This window comes from Cyprinodon variegatus, unplaced genomic scaffold (genome assembly GCF_000732505.1).
Source record: "Cyprinodon variegatus isolate N-32 unplaced genomic scaffold, C_variegatus-1.0 Scaffold40, whole genome shotgun sequence".
Lineage (NCBI taxonomy): Eukaryota > Metazoa > Chordata > Actinopteri > Cyprinodontiformes > Cyprinodontidae > Cyprinodon > Cyprinodon variegatus.
In genome coordinates this window covers 733,084-745,238 of record NW_015150493.1, presented here as the reverse complement: position 1 = coordinate 745,238, position 12,155 = coordinate 733,084, and the positions used below count along the sequence as shown (strand labels likewise).

The following is a 12,155-nucleotide window of genomic DNA, read 5'->3' as shown; positions in this document are numbered from 1 at the left end:
AGGAGAATCATCCTGTCTACCACCATTTTGTAAAAAAAAAAAACTGCATCATGTAAGCCAAAAGTTACATAATGCAGGAGTGAGCAGTGGAAAAGCAGAAAGAGTGTCAATGTTACAAATGTCTGGTGGGAGAGAATTCCAGAGTTTGGGAGCAGAGCGTTATACAGCCCTGGTCCCCATGGTTGTGAGGCAAACACAGGCTACGGTAAGGTGGATATAATAGGATGACCTGAGGAAAAACGGGGAAGTGATATAAATGCTCAATAAGCTGTTCTCCTGAAAACAAACCAGTTGTCATCCTTTGGAGTATAACTGCTTTGATTTAAGTGGAATCTGAAAAGTACCAACCGCTAAAAGCAAAAAATCTGCAAAACTGAAATTCAAAGACTGCAATACTGGTTTTCTGAACCCAGTAAAAAATAGAATAATGGATAGTTGTGAATCAGCTGTAAATGCATCCTCACTGAATGACTGAATAACAATGAGGAGCAAGTAGAGCAAGATGAAATTAGCTCTAATGATATAATGGCTTCTCTCTTTAGAGCTGACACATTGAGTCACTTTGCAACCGGTCAAGTCGCATCGATATTCATCAGGGATAGAAACCTGATCTACACTCAGTCCTCTTTAACTGATTCGTCTCTCTCTAAGATGCCCCCAGATATTTATGTCTGCTGTCTGATTGTGCAGTGTAGGAATTTAATCAAATCCAGAGTGAGTTCTATCAGTATTTAAGCCTGTTGGAGAGAAAAAAACAAGATAAAGTGGAACAAAGGACAACAGTTGAAACGCCACAAACGGAATAGAACACAAAAGGTCTAGTGAACTGAGAAACAAATTACAATATGATATAATCATAAGTATCCTTACAGTAGGTACATTTTGAGACTGAAATTGGAGAATCCCAAATCTAGATTTGTAGATAAGTGCATTCCTGGGAGTTCTGGTAACCTTCATTGGTGGGTTGAGGGCAGGTTCTGTTACCGTGCTACTAACGTAACTGGGCAGACAGATTCAAACATCAAAATGTAAAACATCCAAATCCAAACATTATCCAGATGTTTTACGAAGGTATTAAAATTCTAATCATTTTTCATATCTGGTGAACAATAACTCAAAATAGCCATAGGATTTCATTTTCAAAGATACTTTTTTGTTCATATCTCTTCTGCCGAGAGTCAACTCAGAGTTAAAACTCAACAGAGCACCATTACTGGCTGTGTTGTAGTCGTAATACTTCGTTACTTGAAACTTATAAGCTACTGTAGTAGAAACAATGAACTATTCATGCTAGTGTTTTATTATGTTAGCTTTTTTCATGTTGGTATTTGCTTTTTAAATCTATAAAAATACCCATGTTAATTGTTAGGAAACTATGGGAATCTCCACAGACACCAGCCTAAAGCTCCCAAACTTGCTACTAAACTTTTATCACAAGCAGTGCCTCCAACAGTTAGAGTTCAAAAAGTGACATTATATTGTATTTTTAATCATTGCTTGCAAATTAATTATTCTAAGAATCCTCCCTTAAACATAATCTAATAATGCAGTATCTGAGATGTCTAATATATTTTATCAGTTGCTCAACATAAATATACTATTAAGGATAAATGAACAGTTACGAAGAGTATCGACCTAATGTCGCTTAACATAAAATTTTCCTTTCTTTTCACTTTTCTCTGTTCAACACTTTTTAAAATTACTGAGCTAAAGGTCAGAATCCTAACAACTTTAACAAGATGATTTTCTCTTTAAGTGCTAACAGGGTAAGTGTCAACCATTCCTCCTCCGCAGTGTGGTCTGAAAGAAAAAAAAATATTCAAACTGTCAAGATATCACTTTTAACATGTTTGAAAATTACAGGACATGAACTTCCTGCTGAAACCTTCTCTCTCGTTTTCAGCCTTCACTGAGACCATTCAGCTGCCACCCAATCTGCAGTCATCCGGAGTGTAATTGTGTGATCTGATTGTGATTTCTTTCCATGTTCTTCCACGCTCCGCTCTCTCAGCGAGTCCTCACTGATCCATATCAAATCTGCAGGTCAGCTGGGCAAAGCTGGAGCGCTCCTGTAATAGAAAGGCTTGTTTCATAAATTTGCTCAATATATATTAGAGCTTTCCTGATGAAGAACAGGAATGGGCATTGCAGATAACAGGTATTATTTGAAAATCAGCTACTATATTACACATTTTTAAATCGTAATTTCTCCTTGACCCTGCAACTTATTCTGGTGCACTTTAAAAAAGATCAAATCATCCTGTGCCACTCACATATTTCAAAGCATGTCTTTGTTTTCCTCTTTCCTCATATAATGTTAATCGTTATAACTAATTGTTTGTTCTGTTGCTAATTAAATGTTGGATGATACCAAACAAAAAAAGCAAAAATAAGGTTAATATTCCATCCTGTTAAACATTTCTGGGGAAAGATATTTTTCTGGGACTGTGATTAGATGATGAACTTCTTAACACTTGGAGGGACCAAGCCATCCAGATATTCAAAGCCTGTATGGCATGAAATAATTCGTATTCTGCTTGGCTCTTTCATGGGTTTAAGTGAAATAAGGTTGGTTTAGTGACTCAGTCTCATGTTATCCAACCATGTAGCTGTGAAAAAAACATTTATGATTGTACAGCTGAGAGCTTCACCATGCCTTTGAAATAACAGAAAATTTGTACAGTACAAGAAATACGTATTGAGGAAATTTATTTCTGATAATAATCAAATTGAGACTGCTATATTTTTCCCAATCATTTAGCTTCTTTAAATGATTCTCTAACAGATTCAAATCCAAACTCTGAAACCACTTTTTGTATGATGTGGAGAAAACAATGAATTAGCAGCGGCAGCAGCAGGCATTCACGTTCACATCTGATCAAAGTGTATCAGAAAAGCGTTAACGATAGGTGACAGATAAGAAAGGAGGGAGATAGTGGGAAGGCATGTCCAAAAGGGATTTAGGAGCACTGGGCTGATTGCCAAAGTCAGAGCATCAAAAATATATGCTAGTTTCAGGAACCAATCAAAAGTATAATAAACACAAAAGACCTTTTGTAAATTCTAAGCTTTTCATAGATAACAACAACTTAAAAGCACCTGGTTGGAGGATCATGTTTCCATAATGCAGTCACTTCCAAAGTAAATATATTAATAAAATGAGTAGGTAATATAATCAGAAATCAGTACTGTATGTAAACCCCTGTTCTCCCTAAAGAATCAAACTCTTAGATCTTCTCTGTCTTCTGTGAGGCTAGGAAGTGACTGGGCCCATGGAGGTCACAGCGCTCAAGCCTCATCAGGGCTAATTTGATTGTGGAGTAAAGATGGCTGGTGCAACCAAAGCTGATGCTTTCCTGCTGATGACGTGCATAATAATGTGCAGATGACGCCGGACCAGAGGTGCCTTGTACAGGAATAGCATAATAACAGGAGTCTTTTCCATTGAAAAATACAGCAGTGCTCAGTTGGTATGATTGATATATGCCTAACACTATCCATAATAATCCCCTCAAACCAAGCAGGGATACAGCAACAGTGGAGAGGAAAAACTCTCTTTTAGCAGGAGAAAAACCTCCAGTAGAACCAGAATTAGCGTTCGCAGCCTTCTGCTAAGGGTGACTGGGGGTTCAAAGGGTACAAGAGGAACATAGAAGCACTGATCGATAAATACAGAACTTAGCACTGAAAAACAGACCCCACTCTGTCATTTGTAGTTAAACACAATGATTGCACCAGCCCATCAGATTTTTCTTTGCAAAATGGTGTCACAGTCAAACAGGAACAGATCAGATGTAGCTACTATGACGAGAAAAAACAGAGTGAACATAGACTTAGGGATTGAACTAACAAATACTGCAGAAACAGTCATAAATTAATTATTGCTGACAATTGGCTGAAGGGGTAGAATGGTTCAATTGATTTACCACAAAGCTTAACAAAGATAATCTAAGGTTCCTAAAACTCAAATTAAAATGACAATGACCCAGGGCCACAAAACTGAGTCCTGGTGCTTCAGACTGCAGTCTATAAAATGGACTCCAAAAATGTAAGCACTCCACTAATAAAACCATGAGAGAACAGGATGAGCCAATTAGATGTACTGTTACATTTTCAAGCACCTCCTACAGTCAGATACTGTGCATCCTTAGAGATTGCCATGACCTTCCTTGCTCCCTTGTTGTCACCTAAACCCCTAGAACAGTGTTTCCCAACTTTTTTTGACTTGTGTACCCATCTCAGTCAAAAGTATGTTGATAAGTGGAACGTACAATAACTCATTGTAAAATAAAAACTATTTTTATTTTAACTTGAGCATTTAATTCTTAGGCATTTCATTCTTTCCATCTCGAATGAAAAACATAAATGTGTTACCTGAAAGTTAATGAGGAATCAAAATAAATACAAAATAAAATACTATTATACACCTGTGTTCATAAAACTGCTGCTCATCTGAGTAACTCCCTTATAATTACATTTAAACTTGGTGAATTGGGGACAAAATGCAGAACAAAAATTATAGTCAGACTGACTTATTTAGTTTTACTTTGTTTTCCTCAAGACAACTGAGCTCTCTGTGTGCCCCGATAGCTCTGTGGTAAAAACAGCTGATACCAGGCTGTTCTCTACATCCAGTCTGTTACTTTGTTTGGTTTTGATGTATCAAAGCTGAAGGTTAACTTAAAGAAAAACTTACTTTCAGTTGATAAAAGCTTATTTAATTATTTAATTGGGTCCCCAAAAAACAAAACAGGTTCCAGCCCTATTTCATTTTACTACCTAAGAAATTTTTCATTTACATCTTGCAATGCATCCGTGGACCACTAAGGGTATGCGTACCCCCGGTTGGGAAACACTGGCCTAGAAGGAAGGAAGGAATTTTGTCAGAAGAAGGACAGATTTATGGTTTGGCCCCTCACTTTACTCTTGGTTCGGTAATGATTCTATAGAAAGTCTGTTATAGTTTTTCTATTTGCACTATTATTACACAATTATTGTATGTTTTCTTGGAATAAAGAAAAATAAAAAAAGAAATAAATAACACATAAGAAACACATTTTTCCCTACACTAAATTAATGTAGACCTAGACCCAGTGGAGTGATAGCTCTCTATCCTTTGGATTTTATTTTTCATGTTTTGATGTAAAGGCTGTAGCTGTGCAGGAAGAAAGACCATGAGCCCTGGTGTGAAAGCAGTTTACCCAAAACACTCATGACACTCCCAACATCTACTCCTCTGCCTTACCTTGTTTTACATTATATAAAAATGTTTCCTTATGATTAGATCCCCAATGCATCAATTCCCTGTAGTTGAAAACAAATGATCTGTTTTTGTTTTTTTGCTGTTTTAATTTATTATTGTTTTTTAAACATTAAATATAAAAATGCATAAAGAAATGCCTTAACAATTTGTTCCTGTGATTACAAGAATCGTGAAATATATGGGTTTCAATTTTTCAATTTGTATGTTTTTAATTAAATTTTTCATGATATTCTCATTCAATGAGTAGTACTTGTATGAGACATATTTAAAAAGAATTTAAGATAATCTTACATAATCTATTTAAATATTGTGAATAGAAAGACTTGGGTGTATAAATATGATCAACACATCTCAGGGAAAAGGCACTTTACATGATTTGTGCAGTCTAAAAGTATTATTGAGGCCAGCAAATACTAAATCTCCAAGAAAAAAAACTGCCACAGCCACAGTGGCAGCCTGACCCAACTAAAGAGGAAGTGGTTTAGAGGAGACCTGGACCACAAGCAGCATCCGGTTGCCCAGTTGTCCAAGTTCCATTAGCCGAGATGGGCCATCAATGGGGGATTAGGCAGCAGGCCCTTTTAATCCTCATCCAGTGAGAGATCCAAGCTCCGGTGCCCCCCATCCACAGCCAGTCCATTGAACATGAGCCAGGCTCTAAGACTAGGCCACAAGCCCGGCCAGAGTGCTCACATCCCTGGAGCCTTAGCTGCTCTTCACTTTAGCCTCAGCTGCTGGAGATGTTGTCCCTAATTAACAAGGGATTAAGCCATCATCTCTGCTTGTAATACAGACTGGATGGGAATTCCAATATGGATGCTGGAGAAGGCAGTGGAGTGGGGTTTGGACTCGTAAAAAGAGAGAAAAAAAAGAAGCCATTTAGCAGCTCAGTAAATTACTCTTGACCCATAGGACTGAAAGGAGTCTATCGGTATGGCAAATCGGCTGCCAATTACAACACCTCGGGCATGCCAAAAGTTTTATTTAGTGGAGGGTGGGAACAAGATGTGGGTGGGTGACGTAAGGTGACTGCTGTGTGTATGTGCATAACATGTGTTTCAATGGATAAATTGGGAATTAAGGAATTACTTATTTTTTACGGTCTTGTGCCGTATTGTTTATTATATGGACAGAAAGTGTCTTCATTTTAAAAAATATTGACAAAACAATGATAAAATATTTTAACTATCAGCTAATGATTTTTGTGAAAAAAATACAGTGGAAAGAAAAAAATATGTGATCTCTTCACTATAATTTAGGGCATAATTTTTCTTCATTTTATGAACAAAGTAAACAAAAAACTAAATAACTAAGTGGCATATACTCATACCACTGATGCCTAACTTCTACTGTAGCTAGCCATCACATAAACCAGGCTAAAAAAAAAAAAAAAAAAAAGATTTTGCAGCATGTTCCTAATAAGTTCTCAAATTTAGTATCATAGAGCCTTTATGATGAGTGACGATGTGTAGATTGAACATGGTTTCACAGCTGTAAAGGTGAGGTATCTTCATGGCTTGGGGACGTCCAGACTGCTGCTGTGTCTGTTGCTGATGTAAAGTGATGCAAGCTTCCATCAAAACAAAGCAACTCCACCCCCACCAAAAAAAAAAAGAAAAACAGGGCTAGATACACATCTACTATGAAAAATTATCCTTCTGAAAAATTTTGTGACAAATTGAACTAAGGTTTTTTAAATCAGACCTAATAATATGTGGCATTGTTGGTTAATGATCAAACATGTCTTTCACTGAGTGAGTCAAAAAATAAAGAAAAAAAAATCAGTTTTCTTCTATGCATGACAGAAAAACGGAAAAAGTGATATTTGCCAGATTTTGGGGCAAATAAATCTCACAGACTTCCAGTAATGGGTGCAAAATATTTTACAAAAAAAAAAAAAGTTTAAGGTAAAAAGTAAGCACATTGGTGCTTATTTAGGTTCTTAAAATTAAAAAAAGCTGAGAAGAAATAATACTTGAGGAAACCACCATGGACTGGGTCTATAAGCAGCATAATACAACAAAGACTTGGAAAGAGGCCACGAACAAGCATTGATAATACATCTAGAAGAAATTAAAGAGATGTGATAACAAATTATGGCAGTTAAAATAAAATAAGAGCACAAAACCTACAAACCTGCTCACTCATGTCTGCTAACAAAGGAACTAATTACATGTATATGCTTGGTCTCTGCTTAAGATGTTGTGCTCTTTATTACAGATGTTCCCAGAAGATCTTTATTTTCATGTCAACATTTTCCAACTTATAGAGTCTCTTTAGAAGGTTTGCAGGTCCTAAAAACATGTGCAAAATGTTTACGCACAGTGTAAATTTTCATAAAAAGTGTTTAGTGAATAGTGTGTTTCTCTTAGCCAATTTGAAATTATAGAGCAAACTAACATGCAAAAATTTCTGCAGTCATTGTGGCCACAAAAGGGGCATTAGTGCAATGACAGACAAAGGAGGGACTTCACTTGTGTTGTATTGCATAAGTTTATCCACAAATATGTATGATGCAGATGCAGTGATAACTAAACAGTGTCTGACCTGCCACTTTCTCTTGATGTTGTGCCTGAAGCTGAGTGTGAATGTTTAGATGTATGGATGTAAATTAGATGTTAACAGTAATAGAAAATGAAAGTCAGTATTTTTAATAATCTTAGCTAGATCGATATGTTTATATGGTGCAAAAATATCCTGCCTATGTACAAATGGGTAGTTATTAGCATGGTGCACACATTTGGTTTCCTTTGGCTGATCAGTGAATATCTCTCACATAATAAACACATCCTGCAGGTACAGAGTTTCTGACCATGGCGGTTTTTATTTCTTTAAATATTCTCAAAAGATCATTCTACCGTGCCATCCTGTCTGTTTACCGCATCTCTAATAAGTCCTGCCTTCTGCCTTTTTGTCATATCTTTTGATGTTTTCCTTTTTCTGTTCTACTCTTTTTTTCTGTTTCTGTATCTTCATTCCTCTTTCTCTGCTGCACACATGTAGGGAGACAAACATAGACATTTTTTTCTCTCCTGCACATGGCCCACCACATAGCGATTTGCATAACAATCTCCACTTGTTTTTGTGCTTAGATGGTATTCACAGCATGGTGCCTGCATGACTGAGACAGGGGTCATTGCTATGTATATCAGAGAGAGATGGAAAGGGAGTAGGGGAGAGAGGGAGTATGGAAGAGGGAGGGATGTGGCAGTAGCAGAAATACACATCCAGACGCGTCCAAACACTTCTATAAAGAGTCTCATCGACACACATCCACTGACTGATGGAGAGAGGGAGAAACACATCCTGAAATACAGAAAGGATGCAGATGAAACTGTCGCCCTCTACACCATGTTTTTTTTTTTCATATAAAGCTACATTAAATCAAAAGAGCAACTACAGAGGGAACTTGTATATTTTTGACTGCCTTTTCTTTGACATTTTAATATTTATTAGTCTAATTAAAAAATGCTTTCCAATATATTATATGATTCAATCAACTAATCATTATCAGAAAAAAAATTTACTCTAATGATAAGAATAGCTATATAAAATAATTTTAGCTTAGCTTTTATATATGCTATTTATATTTTAAATGCAACAGTTGACCTCATTTTTATTATGGCTTAACATTAATTTTTACTTATATAACTGAGTTTGTAACAAATTTCTATGGTTACTTTTATGTTTTAAGTGTTTCTTGAAGAGAGCATTTCTTTTGAGGTCCGGAGAAAAAAAAAAGAGCATTTCATGCTTAAAATGTCATTGTAGATGTTTTTCATTTATTCTTTTGGAAATTTTTTTCAAAGTTTCTTTACTAACTAACATTCTGGTCCCAAACTCTGGAATCCATAAAAATGGATTCTTAACAAAACCATAGTTCTTTCCTAAGGATCCTACGAGTTTCCCACATGATCTAAAATGCAATGTCTTAACCACAGGGCAGCATTCTTACAATTTTAAAGACACTTTAATGTTACTCCTTAGCACCTGCATCACTCCATATTTTAGCTTTTTTGCTGGCGTCAACCATGCTTGAATCCACCAAACTTGGCTCTTCTCCTTTTTCTTCCATACAGAACTGTATCAGCAGCTTATGTTCATGATTAGATTCCAAGGCAGGTACTACAGCCAATATAGAGCATTTACTTTGGAATATATGCCTTTTGGGAAGTAAGAGCATGATGGGAAGGTAAAGCTAGTTCTCCTGAGGACTGAGCTCTCCGTGGTGCTGAAAAACCTGTCACTAGAAAAATGTGCTCAGAGTATGGACAGCTGCTGGCCTTGAACAGAGGTGAGCTCCTTTTCATAATGTCATTATATAAAATCCTATTACCAAAATGTTAATAATTGCAATTAAACTGTACCAGATTCTAAGATATATTTGGCAAGTTTTTAACAGATTTTCTAATTGATATCTAACATTAGGGCAGTATTATTAATAAATTGGTGGGAATCATATTAAATGCTAGATCTTTGTGCCACACAAGCTAAATCTCATGATCTATTCTCATCTATCTTATTTGTCTCCCAAATTAATCATATTTTAGATTTAAACAGAATGGCTGCAAAATTCAATAAAAATGTACCGATTTCAAAAATGTTGCTGTTCATTCTGATTATTATGATTTGTGTTTTGTGCTGAGTAGTAGCAAGAATCACCTGAATCCAATTTCCACTCAAGCCACAGCTCTTGCTTTGATTGTACTATTTTATAATTATAATTATAAAAATTATTATTATTAATATATTATTATTATTATATTTAGGCTCGAGCAGCGAAGCGCTGTGAAGGTCTTTTGTAATTATAATTATAATTCTCTATTAGAAGTTCTAGTAATGTAAGAAAGAATCAAAATTATTCCAAAGAATGAAAAAAAGTTTAAGATTTTCTATTCAGATAAAACATCTTGATTGTTACCAACAAGGAAACTGTCTGTCGCCATGTTTGCATGGCACCCAACCTAAACTTTCCTCCCAGCAGGTACACATGGAAATGGTTTCCTACTACTCCTTTGGGCTGAAACTGGCCAGGCCCCACAAATTAAAATAAGCCAATCAAGTTGTTTCATGTATCTAGAATAATGTTTCATTTTTGAGTATTTTTCAGGGAATCTCAATTAGTGGAGACCTCCCTGGACCATGTATCTCTTCAGTCTGACCTTGGATAAGCATCATTAGAATGGTGGATGAAAAGATGAAACTGATTTCTATATTTATTAGAAGCATTTACTTGGAAAAAATTGTAAAAATTATTCAAATCCCCAGGATTTGTATTACCCAGCTATTAGTTATCCAGGATAATTCATCAACATGCTTCCCCATTACTCTGGAGGGCCTACGACAATCAACCTGAGAGAAAGTGCACTACACCTTCAGTCCAGCGGGTTGTAATAAGAACATACGAGTGGCTCTACCTCCACTGCCAACCAGCTAAATCCCTAAGCTCAAAAGGTTTATTTGACATTTCAATGTTTTGCTTTGCTTGTGTGATTGTTTGGGATTTAACTGTGTGATTTAAATGACTTTTTAACAAAGGGGTTAATGACAGAATGACTTACCAACGTTACGGCTGTGGTGTGTTAGAGCTCACACTATCACATATCCTGGTTGAGTATGTAGCCTTTCCTAATGACCAGGAGCTCTTCTGTTTGAAAATTAGATTTAAAATAAGGCCTATTTTGATGAACTGTCTACACAGATTAAGCATAAAAGTGTAATACTTGCTTAAAAAATATTAAAAGGTATGAACACTATTTGTAAACTCAACTTCATCAGTTACTGCCACCATTAGGGAAATAAAGCACAACAGCGGTACATAACCCCACCCCTCAGAAAATGCTGGGTCTCTAGATGGACTAAAGTCCCAGAAAAGTGAAATTTCCCCAAATAAATGTGTATAGAAATCCTACCTGGGCTTTCAAAAGCCGAAGTCTTTTGAGTGGTAATGGAAAAAGGGATTTTAACTTCAACAGCTCCTACAGTAAAAGTAACTACTACTCAATCATAGCAACGCCTCAGTATAAGAATAACTAAATGCTTCATTTGCAAATATGACTAACTGTACTGCTGGAGAGGATGAACATGCCTAATTAGTGCTTTGGACGCCGAGTTTAAAGATAGACCATTATATTGAACAAAGCAAAACTGAAAAACCTGATGGTTTATGGAGAAAGTACAGTATGCCACCTATTCAATGGGAGAACTCATACAAGGCATAAATATTAAAGTTCTTTCTTTAAAGCACACTTTATATCTTTTTTTTTCTGTACCAAGGAAGCTGGGACTAATGAAATACCAGGATAAACCATACCATATGAAAAATCTAATAATTATACCGGTAATTAAATCAGATGTATTGCCTACTAGATTGTGAACTAGAAATCATTATAATAGATCTCATTAACTTCTGGAAAATACATTTCTAGTTATTATTATTATTTGTTAGTGGGAAGATTAATGTAAGATGAAATTGGGTACAAAATTATCACAAATTTAAACAAATTTTATTTAGAGAGACAACAGCTCCCTTTAGCTTTTTCTCAATCAGCTGCCCTTGGAATGAATATTTAATGTACTGTTGACAAATTGCTTGAAACTCCTCCGGTACAGTGGTAAACCACAATGGAAAAAGAGATTAAGAGGTTAACAGAAAGAGACTACTGGACAGTCAATCACCTTGAGCTCAGGGCAAACTGATTTTTAAAAAATTAAATAAAACACCTATACCTAAAATCCATGTTACAATATCTGCATGACACCTGCAGTACTGTAAAATATAGATTTTTATTAAAGTAATGTACCTAATCGCAAATGTTTTCAAAACTAAATATTGTTTTATTGTATACTAGGGCTGGGACTTTTATGTGTTGATTTCACTTAATTAATTTCA

The 12,155-nt window shown here is 35.7% G+C and overlaps 1 long non-coding RNA gene across 2 annotated transcripts in view; it reads right to left on the bottom strand.

The window, feature by feature from the left end:
• Nucleotides 1-884: 884 nt before the first annotated feature.
• LOC107081751 overlaps nt 885-12,155 on the bottom strand; it is a 149,950-nt gene continuing 138,679 nt past the window's right edge. For both annotated transcript variants that reach the window (XR_001481109.1, XR_001481108.1), the window contains one exon: nt 885-2,069. This is a non-coding gene — a long non-coding RNA (uncharacterized LOC107081751). The remainder of the gene's footprint in view (nt 2,070-12,155) is intronic.